Genomic DNA, 23886 nt, shown 5'->3' on the forward strand with positions numbered 1-23886 from the left:
GAAACTCCTGAAGTTAATGATATGTATTGACACGAATGTCAACGCCCATAAACTGCATGGCGGTGCACCATGGAGGCGGTATGACGAAGAGTGTCGTCAATGCTTTGTGTTGTGCCCGGGGGTGGGTTGGGCCGCAAATCCAACGGATGTGTGAATCCAGCTAATTTTGGCTCAAAACCCCCCAACAATATTCCTTTCTCTGAGTGCCGACTCCACCGGTCAATCACCAGTGGCGCGACCTGCTCCTTATACAATGAAGGGTCCTTCAGGAGGGACTTTGCAAGGTATTTTTTATACCTTTTCCGCTGTTTGTTCAAATTTCAGTTCGAGATCATGTTGGAACGGTCAGGAATGAATTAATGAAAGACGTTATTTTAGGCAGAATGGCAGGTCCGTTCAGCTTTCCACCTTTCTGAGAATCCCACCTTCAGGGCTAGTGCCAAACAAAGAGTCAGGCTAGTTCCGCCTCATTCATCTCCGGTTTTTCTCACCGGGCTCGTCAGTTAACGACAGCATTTCAAAAGAGGAGGCCATAGCTAAATATACACAAATAGATTTACAGAGCGATTTTTCTGGTGCGACCAGCGTGTAGCGGCGCTTTGTTGGCAAAATCAGACATAGAAGCGGCTTTTCGATTATTGCCAATTCACCAAGAATGTTTCCATTTATTGGGATGTTATCTTGAGGGAGAGTCTTTTGTAGATGTCTTTGCCAATGCTCCATCTTGTGTTATTCATTCAAACATTTATTTTTTGGAATGGATTCTTAGATTCGAGACCCTCATCCCTTCAACAATACATAACCTGGACGATTTCTTGTCTGTAGGCCCAGGGGTCACAGCAGCTTATCACTATTGGTGATTACTTTTGGTAGGTTGATGTGTGAATTAGGCCAGTGGCGTACAGCCAATGGTGGCGGGCCACAATACTGCTACGGGGCCTTGAGACGGGGGATCCGGTGTCAGCACCAGCACCGAGCCCCCTCCACCCTTCAGCGTCCGCACTCCGGCCGTCAGCGATCTCACTAGGCTCCCCCTCCAGCCGTCAGCGATCTCACTAGGCTCCCTCTCCGGCCATCAGCGATCTCACTAGGCTCCCCCTCCAGCCGTCAGCGATCTCACTAGGCTCCCCCTCCAGCCGTCAGCGATCTCACTAGGCTCCCCCTCCAGCCGTCAGCGATCTCACTAGGCTCCCCCTCCAGCCGTCAGCGATCTCACTAGGCTCCCCCTCCAGCCGTCAGCGATCTCACTAGGCTCCCCCTCCAGCCGTCAGCGATCTCACTAGGCTCCCCCTCCAGCCGTCAGCGATCTCACTAGGCTCCCCCTCTAGCCATCAGCGATCTCACTAGGCTCCCCCTCCAGCAGTCAGCGATCTCACTAGGCTCCCCCTACAGCCATCAGCGATCTCACTAGGCTCCCCCTCCAGCCGTCAGCGATCTCACTAGGCTCCCCCTCCAGCCGTCAGCGATCTCACTAGGCTCCCCCTCCTGCCGTCAGCGATCTCACTAGGCTCCCCCTCCAGCCGTCAGCGATCTCACTAGGCTCCCCCTCCAGCCGTCAGCAATCTCACTAGGCTCCCCTTTCAGCCGTCAGCGATCTCACTAGGCACCCCCTCTGGCCGTCAGCGCTAGCACTGATGATGGAGGAGCAATCACCCTCATAATTCTGCCTCGGTGTCTGACGCATCACAGCAGCGGACTCATTGCAGTGCGCCGGCTCTTCTGAGATGTGTGGCTCTTCACACCACACTGGAGACTGGAGCATCGGGTGGAACGAGGAGAAGTGAGTATTGTAATTTTTTTTAAATCAGTGACTGGTAGCCATAATAGAGTATGGAGGACCATGGGGAGTGCATTATATTGTGTAGAGCACTATGGGGGGTGCGTTATATTGTATGGAGGACCATGGGGGGGTGCGTTATACTGTATGGAGGACTATGGGGGGTGCATTATACTGTATGGAGGACTATGGGGGGTGTATTATACTATATGGAGTACTATGGGGAGTGCATTGTACTATATGGAGGACTATGGGGAGTGCATTGTACAATATGGAGGACTATGAGGAGTGTATTATACTGTATGGAGGACTATGGGAAGTGCATTATACTGTATGGAGTGCTATGGTGAGTGCATTATACTATATGGAGGACTATGGGGAGTGCATTATACTATATGGAGGACAATGGGGAGTGCATTATACTATATGGAGGACTATGGGGAGTGCATTATACTATTTGGAGAACTATGGGGAGTGCATTATACTGTATGGAGGACTATTGGGAGTGCATTATACTGTACGGAGGACTATGAGGTGTGCATTATACTATATGGAGGACCATGGGGAGTGCATTATATTGTGTTGTGGACTATAGCAGTTGCATTATATTCTGTGAAGGACCATGGGGGCGCATTATATTCTGTGGAGGATTATGGGGGGAGCATTATACTATATGGGGGACTACATGGGGCCTATTATACTATATGGAAGGCTATGTGGGGCCATTATAATATTTGGAGGGCTATGAGGAGGCCATTTGACTGCATGCCATCAATTATACAGTGTGAAGGTTTTTGTGGGGTCGATCATGCTGTGTGGGGGCCATTATACCGTTTGGAGGGCTAGTTGAGGCCATTATACAGTGTGGAGAGGTGTGGGGCCATTATACTGTATGTAGGCCCATTATACTGCAGGTCAGGCTGTGTTGGGGTCACAGTTGGGGGACTATACTTTGTTGAGGTCACCATATTTTGCCTTAGGAATTGAGGTGGGGTACAGTAGTGCCATTATACTGTGCATGTGGAGGCTAATGTGTAGGAATTCACTATGAGGGTATCATCATACTGTGTTTGGGGGATACTTTTCTTGGCATTATGTAATGCCTGTGTCTCTGCACTCTGCCTCCCTCCCCCAACAGGGACGTCCCCCAGCAGAAACGCCGACTCGCTCACCGCCACGGTCCCGCACTCCCTCCTCCTCCTGCTGCTGCCCAGGGTCTGCGCACTGCTCGCAGATCCCGGGGCACTGTGCTTAGGGCGCGCGCGGTCCCACCCTCTTAAATGGACAGCGTGTGCCATCCTAAAGTGTCCCCAGCCAATGGCTGGGAGACACTTTTTATTTAAGGCACCTCCACTTATTATTTAAGGCACCTGAGCAACACATTAGTTTAGTCTTACATGCTTGCTAATTCTCAGGTCCCTAGTGATCGTATCCCAGTATATCTTCCCAGTATATCCACATCTGCCATGCCTACCCGTGCAACAGTCATATCTTCCAGATCACCTGCCTGCCTGTATATCTGTCACGCAAGGTGTGGGAAAGACTTAGTGCAACACTAAGTGAAGAGGGAAAGGGAGCCCAGACACTAAGGAAAGGGGAGAGTGGAGACCTCCTTGATCTAACGTCACCCTGTCTCCCCTAACGTCCGTGTACTGGCTCTTCACGAATCGCCGCACACGTGCCTTGTCCTGTCTTTCCCTGGTGTATGGCTAAGGCTAGGGAAAGGAGGAGATGAGCACTAGTCGATCTCCACTAAACACTATAGACGAAGGGGTGGACAAAACAGGGGGAAATTGCTTAGCTTTAGATGACTCCAGACGAATGTGCACACGTCCTCAAGCTCCAGAGAGGACGAAGTACTGTTCTTGCTAGTAACTACAAGTAGTAATGAATATCGCCGACACCTCCCTCTAAAACATAGCAGGTATTTATACACCCAGGCAGGGTGTTAATTAGCCAGGGGAAGGTAGCCGCTGGGTCCTAGAGACAGCCTCTAAGATGTCTGTAATGCCAAACGTAGAGATCTCCTGCAACCAACTGCAGGGCGACTGTGTGTCACCTCTGACACACCCGTGACAATACCAGCCTTGACCGCCAGCACCTGATTGTTTGTATTTCTAAGGAGAAAAGGGGAGTGGTGGCGCTAACAGGGAGAACTTTGATCTGCTGCAAGGGAGACAATTACCACAGTTGTCTAGTGGGTAAATAACAGACGAAAAATATATCTATAGAATTATATATAAACCTGCGCTAGTCTCAAAGTTTGTAACGTATAAGTGCTTAATTCTAACGGATAAAAGAGGAGATGTCGGCCGTATGAAATAAGAATTTATGTAGAACAATAATAATCGGATAAAAAATATTTTGATAAGAGCAAAGGATAAATCGAGTTATGGGCAAATCCTGATGCTCCTAAGTAAAGTGCGTCGCGCTTCTTAGCTTTGTAGCGGTTGGTTCCACATGGAGATAATATCCTATGGGAGGAAAGAAAGATAATAAATAAAAGTATTCTGGTGGGTGGCCTAATAGGGGGGGAAATTATAAGAAGATATTTACCTGACAATTGGGGTTGGAGGGATATGATAGGTCAGTAGAGGATCAGCGTGAGGGACGATTCTGTTCTAAAAATCAAAGTAGATGTTTAGGACTTAGGTTCTTAATTCTGGAATTGATGGCGAGTATATTTACCGGAGTTGGTGGTAGTAGGTAATTGACTGAAGACAATCTGTAGAGAGTTTTATACAGTAATTATTGCGGGAAAATAATCAATGAGGTGGGGGGAGTTTAGATTTTGGGGTAACGGTACCTGTATTGTGATAGCTGGTAAATATATGACACTTGAGGTATACCAAAGTAGTTACCTGGGGAGATGTCCCTTCAGGATTTTGTGAGCTGAATATCGGTAATACCTGTTGTATGGATGGTATCTTTTTTGGGGGTATAAATACCCCATAAAGGGGGAAATCACAATGGTTTACTGTTAGCGAGAGAAGGGAAATGGCTAGTAAAAGCAGAAGCCCAGGGCCGCTAGGGCTACATGAGAAGCTAGATATGGCGGTCTTTTTCTAGAACATTGTATAACATCTGTATGTTTTGTAATGAATGTTCTTATGTTAATCAATTAACTTTTAATTATACTAAACTCCTCCTATAAAAGAAGAAGCTTTTGCCCTTCCTCTATAGTTCGGACCCATAGAAGCGTTTGTAAGACGCGAAACGGCCGTCGTCCTCTCGTCTCCCCTGGACCTCAGATAGACCGCTGCATCTGATTGTCCAGAATACTATGAAATAAATCTTTGTGACTATTAAAGACAGTAAAAAAGTTTTAAAAATATGAAAAAAAAAAAAAAAAATTTCAAATCACCCCCCTTTTTGCCCATTGAAAATAGAACAATTAAAAAAATACACATATTTTGGTTTTGTTGCCTTCAGAAATATCTGGTCTATTAAAATATAAAGCAAATTAATCAGATCGGTAAACAGTGTAATGGGAAAAATATTAAAAACTCCAGAATTAAGTTCTTTTGGGTCGTCGCAACATTGCAAGAAAATGCAATAAGAGGCGATCAATTTTGATCTTAGTGATAGTTTTAAATAAAAAACCCAAAAAACATTTGTGGAACTGCACTTTTTGGGGATTTTTTTTCCTGTGTTCCAGTACACTATATGGTAAAATCAATAATGTTGTTCAAAAGTACAACTCGTTCCCGCAAAAACCAAACCCTCATATTGCTAAAGTGTGATACCAACAAAAGTGCCCCCCAAACACAGTATGATACCCCCATGGTGCATTCCTACACATTAGCCTCCACATGCACAGTATAATGAGCCTACAGTACCCCACTTCAACTCCCAAGGCAAAGTATGGTGACACCAACACAGTATAATCCACCAACTGTGACCCCCACACAGCCCACCATACACTATAATGGGCTTACATACAGTATAATGGCCTGCACTAGCCCTCCAAACCTTATAATGGCCCCCCACATAGCTCTCAAAATATTATAATGGCCCTACATAGCCTTCCATATAGTATAATACGCCACTGATAATCCTCCATATAGTATAATGAGCTTCCCATGGTCCTCCATAGAATATAATTCACTCCCCACAGTCCTCCATACAGTATATTACACACCCCATAGGGTAAAATGCAGCCCCCATATAGTATAATACACCCCACAGTCCTGCAGTATTATGGGCACCACGTACTCACTGATTTTTAAAACACCCTATATTTTAAATAAGCCGACCCGAATATAAGCCGAGGCCCCTAATTTTACTACAAAAAAACTGGAAAAATGTATTGACTCGAGTGTAAGCCTAGGGTGGGAAATGCAGCAGCTAATAGTAAATTTCCCAATCCTGGTACGTATGGCACCCCTCATCCCCCAATCTTGGTATGTATGGCACCCCTCATCCCCCAATCCTGGTATGTGTGGCCTACTCAATCCCCCAATCCTGGTATGTGTGGCCTCTTCAATCCCCCAATCCTGGTATGTGTAGCCTCCTCAATCCCCCAATCCTGGTATGTGTGGCCTCCTCAATCCCCCAATCCTGGTATGTGTGGCCTCCTCAATCCCCCATTCCTGGTATGTGTGGCCTCCTCAATCCCCCAATCCTGGTATGTGTGGTCTCCTCAATCCCCCAATCCTGGTATGTGTGGCCTCCTCAATCCCCCAATCCTGGTACGTGTGGCCTCCTCAATCCCCCAATACTGGTATACTGGTATGTGTGGCCTCCTCAATCACCTAATCCTGGTATGTGTGGCCTCCTCAATCCCCAAATCCTATTATGTGTGACCTCCTCAATCCCCCAATCCTGGTATGTGTGGCCTCCTCAATCCCCCAATCCTGGTATGTGTGGCCTCCTCAATCCCCCAATCCTGGTATGCGTGGCCCCCTCAATCCCCCAATCCTGGTATATGTGGTCCCCTCAATCCCCCAATCTTGGTATATATGGCCCCCTCATCCCCCAATCACTGCACACACAAAAAAATAAATACTAATACTCACCTTTCTTCCTCACCTCTGCTCCAGCGCTGTGTCCTGTCTGCTGCAGCTCATGTCGGCATCTGACCAACGCGCATTCTCAGATCCCGAGGTGAGCTGCTGCTGCCGGCATATTCACTCCTCTCCATGCCAGGACTATGGGCGTGGAGAAGCCTGAATATGCATTTTCTTTAGTAGCAGGCACTGTCAGCAGGAGCTGCGACTCACTACTAAAGAGAATGAATATTCCCTCTTCTCCATGCCCATGGGAGTGGAGAAGAGGGAATATTCATGTCCCTTTAGCAGCGGGCACACGTGATAGCTGCTTCAGTGGCTACTGTGTGTGCTCCGCTCTGCCGCAACCTCCCCCCACCACTATCCACCAATACTCACCTATACAACTCGTCCCCACGCTGCTTGGGGCCCCTCGGCTTACGGGCCCCCCGCGGTCACGGGCCCCATAGCAGTGGCGTGGTCTGCCGCCATTGGCGGTATGCCACTGTATGGGATTTGCTCAGGCACCTCCCTATTGGGGAAGGTGCCTTTTATAAAGGATGTCTCCCAGCTATTGACTGGAAGACACCTTGCAGGTGATTACTGTCAGTTGGGCGCATTTTGCCATGTGCACTTGCTGCCTCTTTAAGAGCAGGGGAGTGCGTGCACGCGCATACTAGGCACACTGCTGGAACACAGTGCAGCGCGCACAGAGGAGGAGGAGACAGCTTCTGAGGATGCTGCTGCAGCTGTAGCGGTGAGAAAGCCGGCATCCCCGCATGGTGGGATGAAGGGAACCATGCGGAGGCGCCGGCAGATGCTACAGATGCCTGTCCTCTTTATAAATAAGTCTCACTTTTGTGTTGGACGCAATGATAGCTGGAGATTGGTCTGTAGACCATGTGTGTTGGGGAGGGCATAATGTACAGTAAACAAACTCTTCTAGTCTCCAGTTTACGAACATCTCCGTGTTACATTGATTTCTTGGTGGAACCAGTGGTGCAGCCATTTCTCCAATGTTCTAAAAGCCGTTTCTCCACAAGATACCCTCAGTCCGCATGTGTACGGTGCATCTCCGGACTTGTCTCCATCAAGCACATCAGCAGCATCATTGGTCGGTGATTACACAGGAGCTGCCGGCAGCCTCTCCGGACTTGTCTCCATCAAGCACATCAGCAGCGTCATTGGTCGGTGATTACACAGGAGATGCAGGCAGTGTCTCCAGACTTGTCACCAACGAGCACATCAGGGACGTCATTTGTCGGTGATTACACAGGAGCTGCCGGCAGTGTCTCCGGACTTGTCTCCATCCAGCACATCGGGGACCTAATTGGTCGGTGATTGCACAGGAGATGCAGGCAGTGTCTTCAGACTTGTCACCAACGAGCACATCGGGGACGTCATTGGTCAGTGATTACACAGGAGATGCAGGCAGTGTCTCCAGACTTGTCACCAAAGGGCACATCAGGGACGTCATTGGTCGGTGTGTCGGGGTAAAAGAGAATATATATATATATTTTCTTGTAACTTTTATACTTTTGTAACTTTTATACGCTTTTTTTTGCTAATGTACTAACCACCATTTTGTGTCCTATAACAATAAGCTTTCCTTGCTACGTAATTACTCAAATCGAAACTTAAACTAAGATATTTCCAGTGTTGCCAAGACTTTTCAGAGAAACGAAACAAGATTATAAGCTGACGGCTGCAATGTCTGCCCAGAGACTGAGATAAGGAGATGTGGACCAATCAGGAGTGGCCAGACACTGGAATTTCATGGCTTATCCCGCTCCGGACAACCCCTTTCCCCTCCCATTATGTAGTGTATTTAGATTTGTGCATGTAAAAATAAACGCAGAATATTGCTGAGTTCGTGGCTTGCCAGTAGCCTTCTGAGCATGCTCTGAGTTTGAACCAGCTTGTTGTCTGACTCATTCTTTGAATGGTTGACCCATGCTCATAGTTTGAATTTGGAGTGACTGGAGGACGAGTGGAATGTCATCACGGCCCTCACAAATGGCGCCCAACGTGGGGCGTGGCTAGCGGTACGCCGCCCTCCCGGACCCATATCGCTGATTTCCCTGGTGGTGACCGCGGTGGCTGAATTTGAGGCCTGATCAACCTCCATCGAACACGGTAAGTTGAGATATATATATATATATGTTTCACTTGCCTGTGTGTCAGCCGCAGCGGTTCCTGTTGGGTTGTCAGGTTGGATCTGGGTGGGTGACCGGTCGAGTGGTGAGACCTTGGGCGTCCCGCACCACGTCCTGAACCAGCAAGTGTTAAACCGAGTGACGTCGCATGCCTGCGCGTGCTCGTGTGCACACCACCTCCTCCTCCCCCGGTCACTGTACTTTTCTTAGATAGCTGCCTCCCGTGACTGATAGTCAAGGTTACAAAGCATTCCTGAATTGTAGTGTAAGGGAGAAAGAATCTGTGACGAATTGAGGAGTACTCTTCGTCTAATACAAAGACTGCTGTTAAGTCAAGGTTAGGAAACAGTGTATTGAGGTGTCTCTACACTGTCGGGTGGTGCTGTGGTAGGAAAGCAGATAGATTGAGGTGTCTCTCTATCTAAACAGTGTATCGAGGTGTCTCTACACTGTCGGGTGGTACCGTGGTAGGAAAGGAGATAGATTGAGGTGTCTCTCTATCTCATCAGTGTATCGAGGTGTCTCTACACTGACGGGTGGTGACCTGTAGTCAGGGTGCCGTGGTGAGTCGCACTGTAAAGTCGCCATTCAAGGCTAGGAAAGGAGTTAGATTGAGGTGTCTCTCTATCTCAACAGTGTATCGAGGTGTCTCTACACTGAGGAGTGGCGACCTGTGGACTGCACCAGTGATCTGAGTCGCGACAGATCATTGCATTCTATAAGAAAATGTTGCGTATATTCAAATCTGAGAGACTTCACAAGTTGCCGGACGGTGCTGTGGGGGTTATCCAATTAGTAGAGTCACGGGAAGGCAAGAAGGCTGTTAGGAATGTTAAGAATTTGTATAAATTGATAGGTTTATCTAGTACAGGCAGGCTCCAGCCTTCAGTTTGGAAAGAATGCGTCACACAGAGAAAGGGAAAGTTGAGTGATTTAGGACTTCTGCACCAGGCTCAAGCACATCTTAGAGTAGCTAGTGATTTGAAGTCTGAAGGCTGGAAAGAAGTGGATGGTGTAGGGGGGACAGAGAATGCTGAGCCTTTGTTCGGATACATGAAAGCTGCAGACTGTGATTTGTTATGTGCCCCCAAAATGGCCGTTGTACCTTTGATGCCTGTCACTACACCGAGCCCTCAGCCACCGCCCTATAATGGTGCCAACAACAAATCACCGGAGGGGTGGACGTGTCGGGTGTGTGGAGAGCAAAACCCACCTTGGGCGGAGTTCTGCTGTGTCTGTGGGGCGGGCCGCCCATGGCACGATGCCCAGCCTGCCTCCAAGAACATTCCCACTTCCACTCTAACCCCTCCCTCGAACGGCCATCTTACTACACCTTTTCCTGCCTCCAAGAACAATCCCACTTCCACTCTAACTCCTCCCTCCCACGGCCATCTTGCTACACCTCTTACTTGTTGTGGGAGGCCCGGAAAGCCCCAATCCGGCCTATATCCACTACTAGATCCATCCGGTGCATATTACCAACCACCAGCACAGGTGGAAAAGCCCGCAGTCCCAGAGCACCCATCTGAAACTAATGTGACACCCTCTGCTCCAGTCCACGATGCTGAGACGCTTCCCCTGTTTCCTATGGGAGTCACCCATAACCCTGGGAATATCCTCCTCAACTCCCCAGAATTTCAGGCCAGACTGCTCTCCCTCCGCCAACATACTGTTACTCAAGACGATACGGAGCCAGATGAGGGATGGGCTCAAGATACTCCAGCCCCCCCTCCTTTACCCCATACGTCTCCTATGGCATCCTCCACCCCACATCCATTACCTGTACTCCGGCCCTTGCTCCAAGCAACTGCTGAAAGAACACCACCCCCCAGCCTCTCAGAAGTTTGGGACCCCTGCCGCTCTCGTAATCTAGTAGATCCATCAGGACGCCCTGTCACTCTGTCAATAGGCTATGGTGACATCCTTACACATCGGGTGGGGGCCATAGTCAACCCTGCTAACACCTGTATGAGCCATGTTGGAGGATTGGCTCGCAAAATTTCCCTTGCTGCTGGTTCTACTCTGGCTGCAGAATGCCAGGCTCACTTAGCCGAAAACGGAGAGCTTTCAAAAGGCCAAACCTTAGTCACCCGTGCGGGTAAACTGCCCGCTGATGTCATCATACATGCAGTGGGTCCTATTTATGACCCCCAGAACCCCGAAGAGTCACGTTCCACTCTCGCATCTACCATCCGTTCAGTACTTCTTCATGCAGGAAAATTGAGTCATCAGGATATGCCCAGACGCACTTTAGCGATACCACTTATATCTTCCGGAATTTTCGGTTACCCACTCGGGCCGTGCATGGAGGAACACGTACTAGCCCTCAAGGAAGGCATGGAGACCCTCCCCCATGGATTGGACTCAATACGCATTGTCTGTGTCCGTAGTCCAGCAATTCATGCTGCTATGCCTTTGGCCCTTAAGCTACTAGTGGCAACCTCCTCCCCGACATCGATACCTAATGCGGTTCTGTTGCCTGAAGAATCCTCCCTAGTGGCCACCCCAAGCACCACCAAGGAACAAGCGACGCTGCCTGGTCCTCAACAAGTTCCTGGACCTTTAGGGATGATCAAATATCAACCCTTTACCCCAGTACAAGTAGACACTCTGGTCTCAAAGCTTCCTGATCCCGATAAATCTCCCATGCAGTATGCTAGACGCTTGGACACAACCAGAGCCATTTATGGTGCAACCTGGGCTGATTTGGCAGGTATCACATCTGTGAAGGCCAAAGAATATTTCTTGCCTACTATCGAAAAAGCCATGGATTCCACAAAGGCAGGATCCCTTAATACATATGAATCCGGCCTAGAATACATGAAACAGTTAAAGGCCTGGGCTCAGGATCGCTTGTCAGATCAAGCTGGATCTGTACAAGATGTTCAACAAGACCCTGATGAATCAGTGGAAAGATATGCTGCAAGACTCAGCATGCATTTTGAGGATCTCGGATACAGTCCTCACGTCAAGACGCAGGCCGTCCTGTTGGTTCAGGCCCTAGTGGATGGCCTACAAGACGCTCTCAGAGATGAAGTCCTGAGAGTACGACCCGAGATTCGTTCTTCCTCTTTCAACGACGCGGTGGACATCGTTAAGGCTTTCCAAAAATCAATGCTAAAAATGGAAAAGGATACTAAGCCAAAGAAGAAAACCACTCCTGCCATGGTATATCAAGCTCAAGAAAACTACCCACCCCCTGGCAACCAACATGGAATCAAGTGGGTAATGGTTAAAGGCACAGGTGATGATACTCCTCCCACATATAGAAGACAAGACAGAAGAAATGACAGGGGGCCACCTAGAGACAAGAGACAATCTCGTAATTCTGAAGGACGCATACTGTGTTGGGAATGTGGTAACCCTAATCACATTCTCAGAGACTGTCCAACCCGCAGACAGTACCATGACCGCTCATTTCATGACGGTCCACACAACCAGGGACCTTCCCGTGAACCATCTCATCCACGCCAATGACGGCTCGGTCAACCAGTGTCCACTTTCCCGGCTACGCATCTCACGGCCGCCTGTGGGACTGTTACTTTACAGGTGGACCATCAACCACTGGAGTTCCTGGTGGACACTGGGGCGGCCACATCTGTCATTTCCTCTGCACAGCTCCCTCCTTCTGTATCCCTATCACTGGATACCCTCACCTGTGTTGGGGTGGAAGGCCAACATATTTCTTCTCCACTCACAGTCCCTGTGTCTGCAGGACCGTTCACTGGAGTACTCACAAGATTCTTGGTCTCTGAAACTTGCCCTGTCAATCTGTTGGGAGCCGATCTCTTAGAACGGATGAAGGCAACAATTACCTTCGGAAACCATGGTATGGAGCTTCTTTTGCGGGACCCTCATTCCGAACAAGGGACTGAAGACCGCTGTGTTCTTAAAGCCTTCCCTCTCATGATGATGACCATACAACCTCACACTCTTCTTGATACCTCACAGTTCCCTCACTCTCTGTGGTCCAGCGGGCCAGAGGACGTTGGCCTCCTGCAGGTTCCCCCGGTCCAAGTACACCTCAAGCCTGGACACAGGTACCCACGGTTACCACAATACCCCCTCAAGGCTGCACAAGAACAAAGCTTGGGTACCCAAATCGCTTCCCTCCTGGAATCAGGAGTCCTTGTCAGATGTGTATCTCCATGCAATACACCCCTCTTTCCTGTAAAGAAGAAAACCGCTCCGGGAGAGCCTCTAAGATACCGGTTGGTTCAGGATCTCAGAGCCGTCAATGCAGCTACCATTTTAGAAACTCCAGTGGTGCCCAACCCAAACACCCTTTTGTCTCAAGTGCCTCCAACGGCCACCTTGTTTACGGTGTTAGATCTGGCCAACGCCTTCTTCAGTATACCCTTACACGAAGATTCGTGGTTTCTTTTTGCCTTCACTTTTCAAGGAGCACAGTTTACATGGACCAGGACTCCACAAGGAGCCCAGAACTCTCCTAACCAATTCACTCATTCTATGAAGTCTATTCTGGAGCCATGGGTTCAAGAGAACCCTCAGGTCACCCTTCTACAGTATGTGGATGATCTTTTACTCTGCGGCACTGAAGAAAATTTGCCAGAGATGTCAGAATCCCTTCTCTGGTTTCTTCACTCAGCTAACTGTAAAGTCTCGAAAAGCAAAGTCCAATGGTGTCTGCCCAAGGTCATTTTCCTCGGACATTGTATTTCACAAGGTGCTAAACATCTGACTGAAGAAAGAAAGCAAGCCATCATGGATATCACCTTCCCAACCACCTATTCCGCTATGCAGACTTTCCTTGGCCTCATCACTTACTGCAGGCAATGGATCCCTGATGCCTCAAAGCTCATGCAACCTCTGTACGACTGTCTCAAGAATGAAGGCTCAGTTTGGCTTCATGCCGAAGATCCACGTGTTTCTCATCAACACAGACTATGTTTTGACCGCCTTAAACAGGCTGTTGTCTCTGCCCCGGCCTTGGGCTTACCAGACTATACTCAGCCATTTCACCTCTTTGTCTCTGAATCGGAAGGTCATGCCTCTGGAGTTCTAGCACAACGTTATGATCATAAGTATCGGCCTTTGGGGTACTACTCAGCCCGCCTGGACCCTGTCGCCCGAACTGCCCCCACGTGTCTTAAGGCGGTCCACGCTGCTCACATTCTCCTTGACAAGTCAGCTGATATCGTCCTTGGACATGATCTAGTTATACAGGCCGGCCATGATCTCTCGGCTGTTCTGCAACAAACATCTCCAAAACATCTAACCAACCAAAGACACCTGCGGCTGCAGTGTTCCCTATTGTTGCCCTCCAATATAACATTTACCAGATGTCTGACTATCAATCCTGCCACTTTGTTTCCACCTTCTAGGGGGGAAGGTGAAGAGGGTGAAGGTCCATTGGTGGAACCTCATGATTGTATAAAAATTTTGCAGGAAGAGACTTCTGCTCCAGAGAATATGGTGGCACATCCGCTCGCAGACCCTGCCTTGCACCTATGGACTGATGGATCCCGTTTCGCAGACCCTCAAGGGAAGTTCCACACGGGATATGCTGTCACAACAGACCTAACAGTCCTCAAGGCTGAAGCTCTACCACCATACATGTCTGCACAAGAAGCTGAACTTGTGGCTCTCACAGAGGCCTGCCACCTGGCAGCAGGAACAACGGCGAATATATATACCGATTCCAGGTATGGACATGGAATTTGCAACGATTTTGGACTCTTGTGGAAGTCTAGAGGATTCATCACAGCTGCAGGTACACCAGTGAAACATGCCTCATGGATTAAGGCCCTAATGAAGGCCCTGGAACTACCCATTCAGGTTGCTGTTATCAAGGTCAAGGCTCATGGAAGACTAGATTCCAGGGAAGCCAGGGGCAACCACCTAGCTGACCAAGCAGCCAAGACTGCAGCAGTGGAGAATGTGTCATCAAAGTGGCAGGAAAAGGAAGAAGGGATGGGGGAGACCCTGCAAACCGTAGCTGTGGCGCTCACTAGAGCAAGAGCCAAAGAACAGCCGGCGGAAGATCATATAAGTCCAGCGGAGACACGAGTGGAATCCAGGGGGGTCAGGATGCCTGAAGAAAAATTGTGTGAGGAACAAAAGAAGACCCCCACTGAAGAAGTCAAGCAATGGAAAGCGGCAGGAGCTGTGCTGGCAGGTCGCAAAGATTCAAAGGTCAACTCGACTCTTTACCAAGTGGATGGGAAGCCTTGCTTGCCTAGACGCATGTACTCAGCTGTGGCAGCATGGGCTCACGGGCCTACACACAGAGGAAAGAATCAAGCCTTGGCATGTATCAAGAAACTGTACTTTGCACCCGGAATCTCTTCCACTGTGACTGCGTACTCAAAATCCTGCTCTGTCTGCGCTACCTGCAACCCAACGTGTACGGCACGGGTCCCTCTCCAACACCTGGCTAAACCAGACTACCCTTGGCAGAGAATACAAGTCGACCATATCCAAATGCCTAAAGCAGGAAAATACGAGTACGTTTTGGTAGCCGTGGATATGTTCTCAGCCTGGCCTGAGGCCTACCCGGTCGTCAACATGACTGCTAAAGTCACAGCCAAGAAACTGATCACCGAAATTGCCTGCAGATTTGGAGTTCCCCAAGTCATAGAATCGGACCAAGGACCAGCTTTCACAGCAAATATCTACAAAGAACTCTGGAACATGTTGGGAACGGATTTGGGCCTCCACACTCCATACCATCCTGCCAGTTCAGGCAAAGTGGAGAGAATGAATTCCACCCTCAAGACCCAGCTCTTGAAAATGACCCAAGATCATCCCCTCCCCTGGCCCGACCTACTCCCCATAGTACTGTATCATATCAGACACACTCCTCAGGCCAAACATGGGCTAACTCCCTACGAAATTCTGTTTGGGGCCCCGCCCAAGATAGGAGAGATTAGGCCCCAAGAATTGTCCGAAACAAATGATAGAGTGGTAAAATTTGTGATTGCCTTGTCTAGAGAATTGACTAACACCCGCTCTACAGTATCTGCTTCTCTCCCAGAATCTACAGGTGATGCAGTACATGATTTCATCCCAGGCGATCTGGTGTATGTGAAAAAGTTTGTTCGGAAAGACTGCCTCCAGCCGCGGTTCGAGGGACCGTACACTGTGCTTCTCACCACCCCGACGGCTCTGAAACTCGAAGGAAAAGGCACTTGGATCCACGCTTCCCATTGCAAGCGGGATAGAACGAGCCCATAGAAGATGGTCACTTTTTTCCATATCCTTTCCATGTGCCTACTGCCCGTCCCGAGCTGGGCGGCCACCACCTTCTGGGTGGATACTGAAGCAAAGACCCAGACTTATCAATTTGACTTTTGTAATACAGTAAATTGTGCTGAAATGACCTGGAACTCGTATGATGCCTATGCCCGAGGAACATTCTATCTCTGTGTAACCCGTCCGGGAAATGAATACTGCTACTATTGGTCAGATGTGGGGTGGAACACGGGAGACACGGACTGGGGATACAAACCAAAGGAAGCTATAAACAGTAAGGATAGAGAGGGGAGGTCTCTATTGACTCGAATGACTTTAAGCACGGGGTTTATAAACAGGGAGCGACCACCGCACAAGCCAAAATGCTCATGGGATAAGAAGTGTTTCCCTTTATATTTAAATTTAGAAAACCCCCAGTCGGGAGATTTAGGAAAATATGTTTTAAGCAGTTACAATGGCTTCATAAATCCCAAACAAGGAATAATAGAGTTAAAAGATATAAAAACAAAACCCACGCAGGCTCCCCCCTTGCACGTCTGCCCATAGGGGGGGAGGCGTTACAAAGAATTCTGACAGAAGTAATCCCAATCCCGAGACTCAAATGGGAGGATGTTTTTTCCATGGAGACTCAAGTGAATCCTCGGAAGAATCTATGGTTAGAATGGGTACGGTATAACGTCCGAGCCCAAAATATATCTGAAGGCTGTGTAGCTTGTGCAGCCGCTAATACTCATCTGTACACCCATGCTTTCCCTGCTGACAATAATGGCACCCTCTGTTTATTGAGATTGCTGAAAAAACTAAAAGGTAGCTCCTGTCCTGAATATATTCCCCTGGTTAGCTCCAAGGCTAAAATTCGAACCCCGGGTGATATAATAATAACCAAAGATAACTACACTTGTTATTCCCCTGATAATTCCACCGGTCCTTTTCTAGGAATCTTTGAAGACGGCTTCTGTCAGACTAACGAGACTGTAGACACTGACCTGTTAAGCAATCACTCCAGGTATATATATGATGTTTATTGGCTCTGTGGGGACGGACGACTCAGGTCCAGACTTCCGACCACCTGGACCGGACAATGTACCCTAGTAAAATTAGCCATGCAGTTTAGAATTCTGCCCTGGGATCCCACAGACCCAATCCCCAAGGAGTCCCGACGGAAAAGAAGTTTAGAGCAATTGCATTCCGGTTATGCTGAGGACCCTAAGGTCTATATAGATTCTATAGGGGTCCCTAGGGGGGTCCCAGACGAGTACAAAGCCCAGAATCAAGTGGTAGCGGGTTTTCTTTCTCTCATTCCAACCATACAGATAAATAGAAATGTAGACTGGATAAATTATGTCTATTACACTGAGCAGAGATTTATAAATTACAGCAGAGATGCCTTCCAGGGCATAGTTGAGGAACTAGGGCCCAATACAAGGATGACTCTTCAAAATAGATTGGCAATAGATATGATTCTTGCTGAGAAAGGTGGAGTATGTGGGATGATAGGAGAGGAATGCTGCACATACATTCCCCAGAACTCAGGAGTGAATGGAAAAACCGTAGTAGCTCTTCGAAGGATAACAAGTTTGGCAGAAGAAGTAAAGACAAATGCAGGGGTAGATACCTCCTTCTTCTCAGGTTGGTTGGGAGGGCTCAAGGGATTCTTCCAACAAGCTTGTTTAGTGATAGGAGGTCTACTAGTATTGGGCCTGGTGGTCCTGTGCTGCATAGTCCCCTTATACAGGAAAGCTATAACCAATGCTGTCCCAACCTCCGGGACCTTTCTGAATCAAGAAACCACATCTCTGTTACATGATGATACCAGTAAGGAAGATATGGAGAAATACACTCCTTTGAACAAGCCTGATCAGACCCCCCATGACAGAGTCCAATTGAAAGATCTAGTTTAGGATCAGTTGGGAGAACTCCATGTGTCATTTAGGGTAGGACTCAATTGTTTGGGGGCGTCCCATAAGGGGGCAGCTTCTAAGATGATTGGGTGAAGAAATCCACCTCCCCTCTCCCCACACATGGACAGTCTCAAAGGCCCCGAAGCAAAGGAAAGCTTAGTGTTTAGGGGGGAATGTCGGGGTAAAAGAGAATATATATATATATTTTCTTGTAACTTTTATACTTTTGTAACTTTTATACGCTTTTTTGCTAATGTACTAACCACCATTTTGTGTCCTATAACAATAAGCTTTCCTTGCTACGTAATTACTCAAATCGAAACTTAAACTAAGATATTTCCAGTGTTGCCAAGACTTTTCAGAGAAACGAAACAAGATTATAAGCTGACGGCTGCAATGTCTGCCCAGAGACTGAGATAAGGAGATGTGGACCAATCAGGAGTGGCCAGACACTGGAATTTCATGGCTTATCCCGCTCCGGACAACCCCTTTCCCCTCCCATTATGTAGTGTATTTAGATTTGTGCATGTAAAAATAAACGCAGAATATTGCTGAGTTCGTGGCTTGCCAGTAGCCTTCTGAGCGTGCTCTGAGTTTGAACCAGCTTGTTGTCTGACTCATTCTTTGAATGGTTGACCCATGCTCATAGTTTGAATTTGGAGTGACTGGAGGACGAGTGGAATGTCATCACGGCCCTCACAGGTGATTACACAGGAGCTGCCGGCAGTGTCTCTGCACTTGTCTCCATCCAGCACATCGGAGACGTCATTGGTCGGTGATTACACAGGAGTTGCCGGCAGCTTCTCCAGACTTGTCTCCTTCGAGCACATCGGGACGTCATTAGTCAGTGATTACGTCGGAGCTGCCGGCAGCGTGTCCGCACTTGTCTCGATCAGGCACATCGGAGACGTCATTGGTCGGTGATTACACAGTAGCTGCCGGCAACATCTCCGGACTTCTCTCCATCCAGCACATTGGAGACGTCATTGGTCAGTGATTACACAGGAGCAGTCGACAGCGTTTCCACATTTGTCTCCATCGAGCACATCAGGGACTTCATTGGTTGGTGATTACACAGGAACTGCCGGCAGCATCTCCGGATTTGTCTCCATTGAGCACATCGGGGATGCCATTGGTCGGTGATTACACAGGAGCTGCCGGCAGCGTCTCCGGACTTGTCTCCATTGAGCACATCGGGGATGCCATTGGTCGGTGATTACACAGGAGCTTCCAGCAGCGTCTCTGGATTTTTCTCCATCCAGCACATTGGGAACATCATTAGTCGGTGATTACAGAGTAGCTACCGGCAGCGTCTCCGGACTTGTCTCCATCAAGCACATCAGGGAAGTCATTGGTCGGTGATTACACAGGAGCTGCCGGCTGCGTCTCCAGACTTGTCCCTATCCAGCACATTGGGGAGGTCATTGGTCAGTGATTACACAGGAGCTGCCGGCAGTGTCTCCGGACTTGTCCCTATCCAGCACATTGGGGAGATCACTGGTCAGTGATTACACAGGAGCTGCCGGCAGCATCTCCGGACTTGTCTCCATCGAGCACATCGGGGACGTCATTGGTCAGTGATTACACAGGAGCTGCCGGCAGCATCTCCGGACTTGTCTCCATCAAGCACATCAGGGAAGTCATTGGTCGGTGATTACACAGGAGCTGCCGGCTGCGTCTCCAGACTTGTCCCTATCCAGCACATTGGGGAGGTCATTGGTCAGTGATTACACAGGAGCTGCCGGCTGCGTCTCCGGACTTGTCCCTATCCAGCACATTGGGGAGATCACTGGTCAGTGATTACACAGGAGCTGCCGGCAGCATCTCCGGACTTGTCTCCATCAAGCACATCAGGGAAGTCATTGGTCGGTGATTACACAGGAGCTGCCGGTAGCGTCTCCGGACTTATCTCACAACGACCAATAATGACCTCAGTGACAGCAGCCAAAGCTGGAAGTGCCTGGATTTCTGCTCGAGGCTCAGACTCCATCCGGTGATCTCCATCATTCACTTCTTTTTCTTGGTGTAATTTCAAAGTTGAAAAGGGTTTGTGTATTTCAAGCTCTCGAGTCAGGTTCATGTTAGGGCAGGATCAGTTTTAGGTCACTATTCAGGGTCACTCTTTTAAGGTCAGGGCTATTTTTAGGGGTTATTCTTTTGGTCATGTTTATTATTTTAGGGTCTTTTTTTTAGGATAAAGGTAAATCTTTAAGTTTGGGTTTACTCTTTTATGGTCAGTTTTATTATTTCATGTTTGGGGCCACCCTGTTAGGGTCAGGGTCACTCTTCTTGTGATGGATAGAGTTATGGTTAGAGTTATTCTTTTAGGGCGAAGATCAATCTTTTAGGGTCTGGGTTATTTTTTTAGCATTAGTTTCTTAGGTTCAGGGTCACTTTTGTCAGTCAGTGCGGCGGGGTCTCTCCTGCTCCTCATCGTCTTCTCGATGGATAAATAGGCCCTTCTCCTCCTCCTTCTCTTGGTAGCAGAGTAAAGCCGCCACATTTCCTGTTTTCCTTCGTCTCCTGGCTGCTACTGGTCCTGCATCGCTCCCCAATTTTTAGAATTAATCTTTTCTTCTCCGTTTCCAGCAATAAGTTAAACAAAACCAAATGTTTCCCCTCCTGGAGGAGCGAATACGAGTGACGGGAAAATAAACCTCATGAAAATAGTGCGAGATCTGCCCCCGGCTGCCAAGAAGTCCTGAAAGCTGGAATATTAGGATGAGGGGGGATTCCATACCATGTGCCACCAGGACACGTGGAGAAGACCCTGGAGACCAGGCGCCTCCATTCATGAGAAATTCTGTTCTTGCTCCATAATCAGCTTCAGGGAAGGGGCGGCCGGTGCAGTAATAACACCCCGCCATTATCACTGCCTCTTAGTGTAACAGGGGCCGCAGTAAGGAGACCGAGCCGCATGGAACAGTCTGACCATTGTAGCTGTTTCCTGACGAGGGTCCCCAGTAACATTTTTTTCTCTGTTTTACAGGTCATGTCACGATTTCTCATTTCACAAAATTGGAGCCAATGAAAAGTGCAAATACACAACCCGATCTGGCATCCCTTACTCTAGAGGCATCATGGGCTTGTAGCTTCTAAGCACCTGAAAACCAAAACCTATTCCACAACCAACGTGGAGATGGTGGTGCCTGCCTGAAGTCACTGGCAAGAATTAGAGACCCAATGTATAGCATGGCATCTCCTGTACCACAGCCCGATGTATAGTGTAGTATTCCTGTACCACAGCCCGGTGTATAGTGTAGTATTCCTGTACCACAGCCCGGTGTATAGTGTAGTATTCCTGTACCACAGCCCGGTGTATAGTGTGGTATTCCTGCACCACTGCCCGGTGTATAGTGTAGTATTCCTGTACCACAGCCCGATGTATAGTGTGGTATTCCTGCACCACTGCCCGGTGTATAGTGTAGTATTCCTGTACCACAGCCCGGTGTATAGTGTAGTATTCCTGCACCACAGCCCGGTGTATAGTGTAGTATTCCTGTACCACAGCCCAGTGTATAGTGTAGTATTCCTGTACCACAGCCCGGTGTATAGTGCAGTATTCCTGTACCACAGCCCGGTGTACAGTGTAGTATTCCTGTACCACAGCCCGGTGTATAGTGCAGTATTCCTGTACCACAGCCCAGTGTATAGTGTAGTATTCCTGTACCACAGCCCGGTGTATAGTGTAGTATTCCTGTACCACTGCCCGGTGTATAGTGTAGTATTCCTGTACCACAGCCCGGTGTATAGTACAGTATTCCTGTACCACAGCCCGGTGTATAGTGTAGTATTCCTGTACCACAGCCCGGTGTATAGTGTAGTATTCCTGTACCACAGCCCGGTGTATAGTGCGGTATTCCTGCACCACAGCCCAGTGTATAGTGTGGTATTCCTGTTCCACAGCCCGGTGTATAGTGTAGTATTCCTGTACCACTGCCCGGTGTATAGTGTAGTATTCCTGTACCACAGCCCGGTGTATAGTGTAGTATTCCTGTACCACAGCCCGGTGTATAGTGTAGTATTCCTGTACCACAGCCCGGTGTATAGTGTAGTATTCCTGTACCACTGCCCGGTGTATAGTGTAGTATTCCTGTACCACAGCCCGGTGTATAGTGTAGTATTCCTGTACCACAGCCCGGTGTATAGTGTAGTATTCCTGTACCACAGCCCGGTGTATAGTGCAGTATTCCTGTACCACAGCCCGGTGTATAGTGTGGTATTCCTGTTCCACAGCCCGGTGTATAGTGTAGTATTCCTGTACCACTGCCCGGTGTATAGTGTAGTATTCCTGTACCACAGCCCGGTGTATAGTGTAGTATTCCTGTACCACAGCCCGGTGTACAGTGTAGTATTCCTGTACCACAGCCCTGTGTATAGTGTAGTATTCCTGTACCACAGCCCGGTGTACAGTGTAGTATTCCTGTACCACAGCCCTGTGTATAGTGTAGTATTCCTGTACCACAGCCCGGTGTATAGTGTAGTATTCCTGTACCACAGCCCTGTGTATAGTGTAGTATTCCTGTACCACAGCCCGGTGTATAGTGTAGTATTCCTGTACCACAGCCCGGTGTATAGTGTAGTATTCCTGTACCACAGCCCGGTGTATAGTGTAGTATTCCTGTACCACAGCCCGGTGTATAGTGTGGTATTCCTGCACCACAGCCCGGTGTATAGTGTGGTATTCCTGTACCACAGCCCGGTGTATAGTGTGGTATTCCTGTACCACAGCCCGGTGTATAGTGTGGTATTCCTGTACCACAGCCCGGTGTATAGTGTAGTATTCCTGTACCACAGCCCGGTGTATAGTGTAGTATTCCTGTACCACAGCCCGGTGTATAGTGTAGTATTCCTGTACCACAGCCCGGTGTATAGTGTAGTATTCCTGTACCACAGCCCGGTGTATAGTGCAGTATTCCTGTACCACAGCCCGGTGTATAGTGTAGTATTCCTGTACCACAGCCCGGTGTATAGTGTAGTATTCCTGTACCACAGCCCGGTGTATAGTGTAGTATTCCTGTACCACAGCCCGGTGTATAGTGTAGTATTCCTGTACCACAGCCCGGTGTATAGTGTAGTATTCCTGTACCACAGCCCGGTGTATAGTGTAGTATTCCTGTACCACAGCCGGGTGTATAGTGTAGTATTCCTGCACCACAGCCCAGTGTATAGTGTAGTATTCCTGTACCACAGCCCGGTGTATAGTGTAGTATTCCTGTACCACAGCCCGGTGTATAGTGTAGTATTCCTGTACCACAGCCCGGTGTATAGTGCAGTATTCCTGTACCACAGCCCGGTGTATAGTGTAGTATTCCTGTACCACAGCCCGGTGTATAGTGCAGTATTCCTGTACCACAGCCCGGTGTATAGTGTAGTATTCCTGCACCACAGCCCGGTGTATAGTGTGGTATTCCTGTACCACAGCCCGGTGTATAGTGTAGTATTCCTGTACCACAGCCCGGTGTATAGTGTAGTATTCCTGTACCACAGCCCGGTGTATAGTGTAGTATTCCTGTACCACAGCCCGGTGTATAGTGTAGTATTCCTGTACCACAGCCCGGTGTATAGTTCAGTATTCCTGTACCACAGCCCGGTGTATAGTGTAGTATTCCTGTACCACAGCCCAGTGTATAGTGTAGTATTCCTCTACCACAGCCCGGTGTATAGTGTAGTATTCCTGTACCACAGCCCGGTGTATAGTGTAGTATTCCTGTACCACAGCCCGGTGTATAGTGTAGTATTCCTGTACCACAGCCCGGTGTATAGTGCAGTATTCCTGTACCACAGCCCAGTGTATAGTGTAGTATTCCTGTACCACAGCCCGGTGTATAGTGTAGTATTCCTGTACC

General features: G+C 48.6%; 1 long non-coding RNA gene across 2 annotated transcripts in view; it reads right to left on the bottom strand.

Annotated features, from left to right (window-relative positions):
• Positions 1-4093: 4093 nt before the first annotated feature.
• Positions 4094-23886, bottom strand: part of LOC141257894 (uncharacterized) — a 360681-nt gene continuing 340888 nt past the window's right edge. For both annotated transcript variants that reach the window (XR_012318117.1, XR_012318118.1), the window contains 2 exons: positions 4334-4398; positions 4094-4251 (listed from right to left, as the gene is read on the bottom strand). This is a non-coding gene — a long non-coding RNA (uncharacterized lncRNA). The remainder of the gene's footprint in view (positions 4252-4333; positions 4399-23886) is intronic.

The sequence above is a fragment of the Phyllobates terribilis genome, unplaced genomic scaffold (assembly GCF_046119375.1).
Source record: "Phyllobates terribilis strain yellow unplaced genomic scaffold, ASM4611937v1 Scaffold_3__8_contigs__length_932513732, whole genome shotgun sequence".
NCBI lineage: Eukaryota > Metazoa > Chordata > Amphibia > Anura > Dendrobatidae > Phyllobates > Phyllobates terribilis.